Source organism: Rattus norvegicus, chromosome 17 (assembly GCF_021556685.1).
Source record: "Rattus norvegicus strain SHRSP/BbbUtx chromosome 17, alternate assembly SHRSP_T2T, whole genome shotgun sequence".
Classification (NCBI taxonomy): Eukaryota; Metazoa; Chordata; class Mammalia; order Rodentia; family Muridae; genus Rattus; species Rattus norvegicus.
The window spans coordinates 89,219,657-89,232,055 of record NC_141550.1 but is presented as its reverse complement, the minus strand read 5'-3'; the positions used below and the strand labels follow the sequence as shown (position 1 = coordinate 89,232,055).

The 12,399-nt window shown below is 41.9% G+C and overlaps 1 long non-coding RNA gene across 1 annotated transcript in view; it reads left to right on the top strand.

Moving 5' to 3' along the window:
* Positions 1-8,893, top strand: part of LOC108348625 (uncharacterized) — a 78,914-nt gene extending 70,021 nt beyond the window's left edge. Inside the window, exons 3-6 of the long non-coding RNA XR_015641923.1 lie at positions 1,639-1,698; positions 2,507-2,620; positions 7,204-7,317; positions 8,658-8,893. This is a non-coding gene — a long non-coding RNA (uncharacterized LOC108348625). The remainder of the gene's footprint in view (positions 1-1,638; positions 1,699-2,506; positions 2,621-7,203; positions 7,318-8,657) is intronic.
* The last annotated feature ends 3,506 nt before the right edge of the window (positions 8,894-12,399 follow it).

Below are 12,399 nucleotides of genomic sequence, written 5' to 3'. Positions count from 1 at the left end.
GTAGTAGACAGTGCCACCAGACATGAAACCTGGTAAGCCTCAGGGGATTCAGGAACCCAGCAACTCCCATAATTGAGAATGGTAGGAATTTAAATCTACTCCAAACTAGGTTTCTATCCTGGAACATGTGACCATGACACCCCATGGAGAGGACTGTGACAATCAGACATGTAGGGACAACAGGTCCTATCCACAAGGAATAAGGTGCATGTGTTATTTCACCAAACATCATCTGAGAGTCCCTGTCTTATGAGCTGTAACGCTCTAGGTAAGAGTTTTCTCAGGAAGCTTTCGTAGTTGAACCTCGACCTGGGCCAAACAGACAGGTGCGCGAGCCTGACTGCAGCCACCTTCTGCTCAGTAGCCCTGCCCGTGGCCCTTAACGTCCTGCTACCAAGTTCAGGGTAGTAGAAGAGACCTAGCAGCCTCCCTTGCTCTGGCTTGTCCTTGTAGAGCTCTGGCCACTCCCTGCAGACAGCTGGCATGCAGACTGGTAGGTAACTTTGCCTGTTTTAAAACTTCATGTTGACAAGTATTTTTTAATATTTGAGTAGGCCATACCAGTACCATCTAAAAGCCATAGTCTGAGGTATGAAATGCACTGTTGATGTGTTAGTGGGGCCCCATTGTACATGCTGGATCATGCTTTCTCTTCATGCTTTCATGTTTTCCCCTGAATTTTAATTACTAGATGTTATGTCTGGATCTCTGAGCTTTTGTTTTGCATGCATTGATGTCTGGTCTGCACGTATCTGTGTAAGGACGCCAGATCTCCTAGAACTAGAGCTAGAGATCGTGTGAGCTGCTATGTGGACGCTAGGGGTTGAATCCGGGTCCTTGGGAAGGGCAGCCCGTGCTCGTCGCGGCTGAATCATCTCTCCGTCGCCAACTTGGAATTTTTTTATCCACTATTTCTTTAGATGTTCTGCATTCCTGCTCTTTCTCTGTCCTTCTGGGGCATCACCCATGTGTCGGTGCGAAACCATCAAGTTTCAATAGAAAGAAATCTCAGTACCTATTTATTTGGGTCCATACTGTTCTCTTCTGATCCTCAGACTGGGTAATTTCAATTGATCTGTCTTATTGTCAATATTCAATTGATTTTGCCTCACTAATTTTCTCTTCATTTCATAGCTCAGATCTTTCTACTAAATCAACCCACTAAATTATTTTTTTACTTTATATTCCTGCATTATCTTTCCTTTAATTCTTTTTTTTTTTAAACTTTTATAAAGAACTAGGTATCTAATGCAGGGTCCCATCCATGTTTGGCAAACGTGATCTACTTAGCCACACTCGAGGCTTTGGACATTAGTTCTGTGAAAACAGACAGCGCCTATGTGGCCCAGGCTGGTCTTTCACTTGCTATGTAGCTCAGGTTATCCTCAACCTTGTCATTCTCCTGTTTCCCAAGTGCTATGATTGCAGACCTGGGCCAGAAGACCGCAAATTCTTTAGCCATGATTTCATTTAATTCTTTAAGCATAGTTAGTAGATGTCTTTAAGTGTTTGCATGTCACGTCTAACCTTTAGGCTGTCTTAGCTTTTATCCTAGTTAGGGTTTCTATTGCTGTGATAAAATGCCATGACCAGAAGCAACTTGGAGAGGAAAAGGTTTATTTCATCTTATCCTTCCAGCTAACAGTCTACTGCTGATGGGAGTCAGGGCAGGAATTCAAGCTGGGGAAGAACCTGGAGGTAAGAACAAAAGCTGACTCCGTGGAGGAATGCTGCTTACTAATTTGCTCCCCATGGCTTGTTCAGCCTGCTTTCTTATTACACCTAGAATCACCACCAGCCCAGGGATGGTACTGCCCACAGTAAAATGGCCCCTCCCGCATCAATCAAGAAAACGCCTGTAGGCCAATTCTACAGAGGCATTTTCTTGATGGAGATTCCATATTCCCAGATAACCCTAGCTTGTGTCAAGTTGCATGCTGACCATTATTCTGGTTTGCTCTTGTCCTCATGTATATAAACCATATACTTTCTTGTTTCTGCTTTCGTTTATAGTTTTTGATGAAAACCCAATGCTTAAAACAGTATCAGGGAGCCGTTTAGAACAGTGAACCGCCCCCATCCCAAGCAGCCTGTCGCTTTGCTGGTGTTGTTGGTAACTGTTTACTGAGCAGCTTTTGTGGCCTTGCTTTGTAAGCCTTGCATTTGCTGTAATACAGTCACTGAAGTCTGCGCTGACTTTCCTAATGGCGCAACAGATATTGTCTTAAGTGCTGTGGGCCAACAACCTCCCACCCTCCACCAAAGGGCCCTGGACACATCACCACACCACCTCTCTAGTGCTTCAGCAGGGCATCACTGTGCCTTAAACGTCACTTCCTACTCTCACATATTCTGACTGCAAATCAGACTCTGTGGTGGGAGGTCTTTTTAGGTCTTCACTGAGCATGTGCACAACCACGCTATACATACATTGGTTTCTATGTCCTCTCGAGTATGCGAGGACTTTCCAAACTGCCTGTGAATTTCCTTGATGTCTTTCCATCAGCCTCCTATGTGCTCCAACCCTGTCCCCACTCCAGTGGCAGTGTTAAACAATCTCAAGTGACTGCTGTTAGCTAACACCCTCGAGACAAGCTGAACACGCAGAAGAGACTCTGAGGTAGGTTAAATAGAGACAGCCCCTGCGAACAGAGCTTTGCCATGAGCCTGTCAGACAGGTCGAATCATCTTGACGCCCCAGGGACAGAGGTTTAGAAACTGCTCCAACTTGGTCCTGCCCACCTCTGGTAGACACCAGGCTGCTGGCCCTCGGTTACCATGGTTACAAGGCCTTTAGTTTTCAAGGCTACTGTGGAGCTGGGGTGAAGGGGTGGAGCGAGTTAAAATGTCACAGAGCTCCATGTTTTGTTTTCCAAAATGCAGCTGCTTTTCTTCAAGAGAGACGTTCCTTGGATCAGAAGAAACCTTTGGTGAATTTCCAGAGTTTTGAGAAAGCTCAATTTTAGCAACACTTATGTTGTTCTTATGAGGAGTAGGTTTCGTGGGTCCTTTTTTCATTCCGGATATCGTTGTGATTTTTTTTTTTTTAATTTTCTGCTATGGTGACTTATGCGTTTCCTATTTACCTTTTCGATACATGAAGAGCTAGGTCCGCAGTAACACACGTGCTTGCTGAATGTCCCCTCCATGGCATCGGCTGTTCCTCTCTGAGATTTCCTGTTCCTCTGTGATTAGTTGAATAATATGACCTCGCCCTGCCAGGCGGTCAGCAATATTTATTGACTAACACAGAGAAGGGGAGCTGGTGGTTCACGGCCATTTGGAACTATTACGTTCAACTAAACTGCTCCATTCTGTGTGATCTGTACTTTTTACCACTAGATAATGTGACCGTATCCTTTTTATAAAAAGTGAAATGAAATAAACATACTCTTAGAAAATATCAAATTTCCTTTTTTTTTTTTTCCTCTTCTACTTCCTCAGGTGCCAATACTTGTTGGATCCTGTAAGTTTTTCTCTGGGAGTTCCCATCCATTCACACTCAACACAGCTATTTACATATGTCTGCCTGTGTGTGGAAACCTTTACAAACTGTTTCAGCAGCCGGTTTTGTGGCTACCTGGTTTTCTACCACTGCTGTTTTAAAGGCTACATTGCATTACTTCAACTCGTGCTCTGCAAGAACATTAGGATTCTTGGTTGTAGCTGTTGTCTGGACCTGATCTCGAGTCTCCTGAAAAGAGAGTTTCAGTGAGGGACTGACTGTCTAGACTAGGTTGGCCTACGGGCACACCTGTTGGAGACTATCTTGATTATGTTCACTGATATAGGAAGATCCAGCCTAAAGGCAGGTGGCCCCAATCCCTGCTCTTACAGTCTGGACTATGTCAGAGCGGAGAAAGCAGGCAGAGGCGGAGCACCCATGCGCTAATCAATCGCTCTGGGCTCTTGACTGTAGATGTAGTGAGATCAGCTTTTCATGCTTCAACGGCTGGGACTTATCGGCTATGGTGGGACATTCTTGGACATGCTAGCCAAATAAACCCTTTCTCTCTTCAGTTGCTTTTGCAAGAATATTTTAATCACAGCAGTGGGGTGGAAACTAAGAGAACTGCAGAAGCACCTCTGAGCCTAAGTTCCAAGATTTATGTGTTCCGGAAAGTTCCAATCATACAAGGAGAATACACAGATCCAAAGACAGACAGCATTGATAGGTGGCTGTGTTTCCTCCATCCGAGACAGAAATTGGAGATTAGTATTCTTTCTAATATTGATAGTCGAATGATTAAAAATCTATTTTAAAGCTTTAGTCTAGATTTCCTCGTCACTTGTGCAACTGAGAATATTTTCATCTGTCCATCTGCCCGTGAGTTGCTTGTTCGTATCCTTCAGTTATTTTGAATTTTGTCTTATTGACTTGTGTGTTTTACTGTATATGCTCTGGATATTCACTTTTGCCTGTAGAATATATTGCAAGCATTTTCTCAATATTATTGCTGCATCTTAACATGCCTTATACTGCATTTTATATGTTTAAAAAGTTTACTTCAGTAGACTCTTGTACTCATATAATTTCTGTCCCTAGGCAGGCCTACCTCAGTATTTTTAAATGCGTCTGTGCTTTCTTTTGATAATTTATCATTTTTGTATGATTGTGTTTTCCTGATTTTTATGGTGGCAAGTTAACTTTCCAGAATGCTGTTACTCTGTCTCAAACCTGCCTCTGGTAAATGTGTGAGCAAACTCCATAGTCACTGCAGGCTCTTTTTTTTTTTTTTTTTTCAAAACCATAAGTAACTTTCCAGAAAACGTTTGCTTAATTGTGGTTCCCTCGCCTCAGCTTAGAAAAGCTCAGATCATGTGTGCAGGAGCCAGGACTGCAGGACTCCTTGAGTCTCACTGGCTGTGTGGTCATCTCCACCAATGTCAGATTCTTCTATTAATATTGTATTACAGACTCAAGGTGTGTTCCCCTCGTTCTCTTCTTTCTCACAAAGTTAGGATAGCAGAACAAACACACACACACACACACACACACACACACACACACACGCGTGCACATGCACGCATGCATCTTAACATCTAGAGGATTGATTCTAACACCAAATTCTGTAGATGGTCAAGTCTATTAGATAATATTATCTATTCACATTCTCACATCTACTCTGTCATCTTTAGATTATGAAAATACCCACTACTGTGTAAATATTAATTATATCATTATTTTGTTAGTATTTATTATTTGTTTATTATTATTTATTACTATGTATTATTGTTTAGGAAACATTGACTAGAAAATAAGTTATTTATCCTGACTGAAATAACTAAAATAATGTCTAAAATAATATTTTCAAGCTACAGTTAGCTTAACCTGTCTATAATATGCACCCACAGTTACACTGTATACACACACAGACACACACACACAGACACACAGACACACACACAAACACACACACACACGCCTTGATTTATGTGGCACCCACAGTTACAAATGACTGCGCGCACACACACACACACACACATGCACACACACATACACATACACACACACACCCACCCTGACTTATATAGTGTAATCTTTATTTATTCATAATTCATCACTTCCTATTAGTTATTAAAGTGCAGTTGCTAACTTCAAATGATGTGCCTTTATCTGTTTTTTCTCTTAACTGGTCACTGTGCTTACTGTCTATTCTGTATGGCCATGGTCCCTATGACAGTTACTAATTCTCTTGCAGGTTCTAATAGTTTTCCTGATTGCTTATATAATGTTTTCTTGATTTATTTCTATACTTGGAGCCTTATAAAACATTGTCTGGTGACAGTGACATGTTGTCGTTGCCTCTTGAAAATTTACTTGGAAATGGTTTTATCGTCTTGCACTTAGATTGATTGTGAAGGCCCATTCCTAGGCTATAAGGGATGTTTTAATAATTATGGTGGAAGGTTCTCTTTAGTCTATCTTCTCATTTGTTAATGCAGTAAATTCCATTAATAGGAAGCAAAATGCCAAATCACCTTTCAGTTCATGAGATGAAGCCGATTTGCTCATCATGTATTTTTAATATATTGCTAGAATTGATTTATTAATATTTTATTTATGTACTTGCATCTCTACTTTCAAACAGGATTATAATTTTTCTTTGCTGCCATGCCTATTTTGGGGGTTTTGCTAGCTATATAAAGAAAATGAAGGGGTTCTGCTTGGCTTACATTTTCTTCAGAGGTAGTAATCAACTCCTACTAAAGGTTTTTCAGACCTTATCAGCTGGGCTGAAAAAATGTTTACATTTATCTGCTTTCCCTCTCCATCACTGTTAATGATCTGAACCAATTCCTTAACTTTAAGCCGATTGTTCTTAGGTTATCATTTATCACGTGTGCATGTCTAAATTTAAGTCCTTTCAAATAGATATAAATAAACTAACAAAACACATTTTTTAAACCCTAAATTGATGAGCATGGAGGGGGTATTAAAATGCCATTGCTTCTCTGTCCTTTATAATGGAAAAAAGTCACAGTCACGATGGATGCTCACAGTAGCTGCTTCTTGGCTTCCTGATACTAGAACAAATATCTGAGAGAATCAGCTCACAGATGGGTCACTTCAAAGAAGGATGGGCCAGCTTATGGAGGGAAAGGTTAGTTCGTAGACGGATAGGTCAGATGATGGAGGTATGGGTCAACTGATGGGGAGGTTCACGAGGGATGTGCCAGCTGATGAAAGGTTCAGTCCTTGCTTGCTCAGACTATGGGGAGACAGCACATTCCTATGGTAGGAATGCATGAGGTGGCCAAACTGCTGACCTATGGCACTTGAGAGGTGAACACAGAGAAGAAGAAAGAAAACAGGCTCCCACAAGCCCCTTTATCCCACATCCCAGTGATCTAATACCTCACATGAGGCTCCCAGCTCTTAAAGGCTCTATCAGTATGCAATGGCATCTGAAACCAAAGAACAAACGTTAACACATGGGCTTTGGGACCACTCACCGAAATCATAGAGGACTAGGAGTTCAGTCAGTTGCTGTCCTGAGGACCTTTCACTACAAAAATTGCATTCTGGGATGTCTTGCTCAGTACTAAGTTATATTCAAGTTATCATCATAAACTTCATACAATTCAAATTATATATCTCATATATAATGATCATCGGGGCCCTTGAATTTTAGATTGGAAATGTAATTGACACTAAGTGTATATACTGTTTCTAGAAACACAGTGGGTGTTCCTTTATAGGTGCAGACCTTCCAGTGAAGCCATAGGCTCGATGGATGTGAAGTGGGTCCTGTGACTAATACCACACTGGTCCTTGAGCTACTGCACGATAACCAGAAGAAACCTAAGCTTCAGGTAATAGAAGGATGTGGAGCTAGCAATTCTGATGTAAGATGGCCCTCTTGGCTATGCTTTGGGGTCACATGAAGAATATAAAGAGCCATTTACATTGAACATAGCCAAGTAAACTGATTTGAGTCCCTGTGTTAATATGTGTGTGTTTTTTAAAATTAATTATTTTTTTATTTATTCACGTTACATCCTGCTTATTGCTTCCTCCCAGTCACGCCCTCTCACAATTCTTCCCCCAACTCCTCTTCTCTTCTCCTCTGAGCAGGTGGGGCTTCCTGGATAACCCCCTGACCCTGGCACTTCAAGTCTCTGCAAGACTAGGTGCTTCCTCTCCCACTGGGGCCAGACAAGGCAGCCCATCTAGATAAACATGTCCCACACATAGGCAACAGCTTTTGGGACAGCCCCCATGCCAGTTGTTCGGGACCTACATGAAGACCAAGCTACACATCTGCCTAATGTGTGTGATTAAGGGACTTAAGCCTCTCATCAAAAGAACCCAACAGAAAGTTTCTCCCTTGCATTCAGTGTCACAGGCCCCACACAAATAAGAGGATGGTCCATCAAAAGAAAAATAGCCCCTTTCCTTCTGAGTAGATATTCAGATAATATCTCTTTTAAGAGAGATTATGTGGGGCACAATTAATTGTGATGGGATTAAAATTCAGTGTTTACTGGCAGACACTAACGTTTCCCTAGCACGGGCTCTGAGAAAAGACATTAGAAGCAGGCTTGCTAACATGCTTAAACAGCTTTAGGAAGCATCGGGTTGCTTTCTGCTGAATCGCCATCCTCACAGTCCTGCTGCAGACTAATCAATATTTTAATTACATGGGACTCTTACCTCCTCCTGGAGCATCCCATCACGCAAAACCTAAAACTCTGACTATCTTGATAGTCACCCCCAAAATTTCACTACTTCATCTCATTCCCCTACTCCCAATAAAGACCTTGTCTCTTATAACTATTACAACAAATATGCAAGTGACAGCTTGTTCTGGGGAGACTTTATTCAGAAGCAAACCATTGATTTCTCTGACTATCATTCTCTTTGCAGCCTCTGAAAACATAGTGTGCTTAGGGGCAATCCCCACTTAATTTTGATAAGTGATCTGCAAGGTGAGCTCAGAGATTCTGAGGATCCAAATTAGGACACAGTCTACACATAAGTCACGTCCGGAAACTACTACAGGAACATATTAAAGTGGGTTTATTGCCTAGCTGTTTTTAGCATTTATCTTAATTATTTAAAAATGTATTTTTGCACGCTAAGCAATGCTTCCTGTAAACACCCCTCAGCTTTTGCCGATGATAACAAAACTTCAAAATTATCTGCTCTGCAGCTCTCTGCTGGCTCTCCCTACGCACCACTGACGTCCAGATCCTTCTCTCCATCAACTGCATCCTGCCATTTGAAAAGAACTTTCTTCTGCTTTGCTGCGGACCCAACCTGGATTTTCATGGACGCTAAGCAAACACCCTACCACCATGTTAACTTCCTACCCCACCCCATGATCCTGCCCTTTAAAAGGAAGAGCTATCAAATGGATAAGTATATGATAAAAGTTTTATCAAGCTATTTAGTTATTTGCCTCTTACTTCTTATCAGACAAATGCCAGTTCAGCAATTGAATGACAATTGTGACTTCTGTGACATGTTAATAAAGCTCAGAACCTCCAGATTTTCTGTTGGTGTAGGTTACTGAAGCAGAGCTATATCCTTTCCTCTGAGCTGTCTTCACTGCCTTGAAGACACTGCACTGAAGAAAAGGGAGCCATGGAGCCTTGGTGTAAATCCCCATATTATTAACTACTGCACTTTGATCTCCATGAAAGTCACAACTCTTGTGAATCTTAGGTTCTCACCCCCAAGACATTTCTAATGTCTGATTCTGTAATTTTTTTAAAATAACAGTAGCTCTTACAAGTCCACGATACCATAAATGGTAGCTCCTTTTAGAGGCTGTGTCTGAATCAACTACTGATTATGTGTTATAGTTTGCTCCTGAATGTCTCAAACAAGTTGTACGCCTCTGATGATGTGGTTTGGAAACAATCTGTGGGTGTTTTTAAGACATAAAGACTGGCCGATTAAATATACTATTATGGGTAAGCCTTCAAAGATGATACCCTGACTTCAGGTCCAACCTTGCTCTCTGCTTCCTGGCCTGCTGCATTGTGAACAATTTCCCCCACGTCTTCCTCTGTCATGAGCTAAGTTGCTCTTCTCTGTCTTCCCTACCACAATAGGTTGGAACATTCTGAAATGGTGAGCTAATGTAAACTCTGCTTCTGGGAGCCTGCTGGGAGAGCTTCTTTCTTATTGCTCCACATGGATGTAGAGAGGCCAAAACACAATTCATCTTTGAAAGCATACCAAGGAATGCCATGCTGGACATTGTAAATGTATTTCAAACAAGATACCTGGAGACCCTGTAATGAAGGAGATGGGAACAATTTTTTTTCACTTCCAGTTGAGTCAATTCTAAAACTAAAATCTCCCAAAACAGCAGAGGAGGGCAAAGTGCCATCACAAAGGCTCTTGGGAAGTATTCAACAAGAGGATTCATTCAGATGTGACAATTTATCCCCCAATTTTACATTGCCTTCCTTTGGAAAGAGGGAGATGAATGCATGTTGTTTTGCTTGTAACTGCAGAAGAGGAAACAGGGACTCTTCGGTGTTTAGTGCATAAATCATCTCCCTATAGCTGAGGGGATAGAGACAGCTTGAAATAGAGAACAATGCAAGAAAGAAAGAGAACAAGATTTTCAACTGGAGCTTACCAATGCCCCAAAGATGAATGTCTGTGAGGAAAAGGCCACTCAACTATCCTGCAAATCCCCTGACTGTGGCTCATACGCCTTCCATCTTGAGCCCTCTGCCCTGAACAAGCAACCCTGGCTAAGAAAGAGTCAAGCATTCAACACCCCAGAGCTTGCTTGGCCTGTCATCTGTTCTTCTGGGGGAGGGGCTACAGAAGCACCACTTAAAACACTGGTTGGTGGCTCTTCCATAGAGTCTTTGAGTGTGACACCTACATAGGGAGCCAACACCAGCCAAACCAAAACCAGCCAAGAGTGGCCCAGAGAGAAACTAGAACACAGAGGGAACGTGGTATTAGATTCAGCTGCAGAGATCTCATCATCGTTACAACAGCAACAGCAAAGCAAGTGTGTTTCAGCTGAGTCAACCTAGGTAATGATGTAGGCTGTTGGATTAATTGTTTTTCTGTGAGCCTAGAATGCTAAGAAAAGCACTTACAAAAGAAGGATCTATTTTGCTCAATCTTGGAGGTCCAATCTTGAGTTGCTGCTTCTCACAAGATGAGCAGATGTTTTGCAACAAAGGAGCACAGGGAAGAGGGCACATGCCATTCTATGGTGAACCCAAATTCAGAAAATGATTGGGAAAAGATACAACCTCAGTGGAAACTACCTCAGTGGCTTACTTCCTCCGGCTAAGTCCTGGATCCTTCCTGTCACCACTTCTCAACAACACTGCTGTAATATGAACTCATCTAGGGATTAATCCAGTCATTAGACCAGCAGCCTTGTGATCTAGCTATCTTCACAAATGTGCCCGGCACTATATTTCACTCATCTAGGGGCTTCTCAGTCAGTCAGGTTGACAGGCAAGATTAGCTATCACAGTGGGGTTTTGCAAGATGATCCTATGTAGTGTCAGGGAAAAAATAAGAGCATTCCTAGTGGTGCTGATTTTCCTAAACCATTGCTTCTCTGTTATTGCTTGTAGGCACTTAAAAATAGATGTATAGAATGTTCATAACTTTTCATTTTTGAATGGAAGCAGCCAGAGCTAACAGTGGGAATATGTACCAAGGATAAGAAACTGCTTCTGCAAGGACAGTCAAGAGTGGCGGTGTTTCCCAAAATTTCCCTTGATACATTCGAGACCCAAAACCTGGAAATTCTGAGACTGATATGAGCCTTCCTACAAACGAGGTATACCAGCTGTGCCTCCAGAAACAGCTTCGGCAACAGATCTATAGGGCAGGAGGCTGAGGAAAGGAGAAAATCAAAGACAGCCTCCAGAGGAAACTCCAGTGGCCACAGAGAGAATGAGTTTAGCTATCTACCACGGAGGAAGGAAAGAATTTAGAGCAGAAGCAGTCAGCCGTTGACCTGCATTAAAACCACATCTACTCGGTTTCCCACTTGTGTGGCTGTACACCTCTGATATGGATCACTCCAGAATTTTAAAATAAGCTCCTGACTTGCTACACAATTGAGCTCCATGAGGATCAGTCGTCATTAAACATTAAAAAGAAACATAAAAACCTTCAAGAAGAGATGTCTAAAAGTCACCAAATTTTCACAGATTTTCTTACAATTTCCCACTTCTTCTCTAGTGGCTACAAAATTTGTCCAACATAGAAAAGGCTGTCAAAAAGAAATACCAAGAAGTCTACCATGAAACCCAAATAGAAGAAATTACCAAATGAAGATTTTGAAAGAATTTTAATGCTGTTCTTTGAGATCACTAAGCAAACATGAAACAACTGTGAATATTAAAAAAGTAAACTGTATTCTATATCTATTTGCTCAAAATGCCATAATACTGCATTTGGCGATTTTATGCACATGTTAGGATAGATTGAGGGGCAGTGAGGTGTTTCTTTCCATATCAAAGTCTTTATTCCTACTGTAATAAGCTATAGATGTTACTGTTGTAAGCTATGAGTTTGTGTATGCCTGCATGTGTATGCGTTGTGTGCACAAACCCAGAGGCCAGAGCAGCACTCCAAGTGTCTTCCTCTATTGTTTTCCACCATATTGTCTTGAGTCCAGGTCTCTTGCTGACTCAGAAGCTGGTCATCTTGGCTTGACTAGCTGCCTAGTGAACTCTTGGAATCCACCTATCTCAGGCACCTGATGCTGGAGTTGCAGGTGCACAAAGCCATGTTATGCCTTCTGTTGTTCTTTTCCTTTCCTTTCTTTTCTTTTTCTCAAGGCAGGGTTTCTCTGTGTAACAGCCCTGGCTGTTTTGGAACTCACTCTGTAGACCAGGCTGGCCTTGAACTCCTAGAGATCTGCCTATCTCTACCTCCCAAGTGTTAGGATT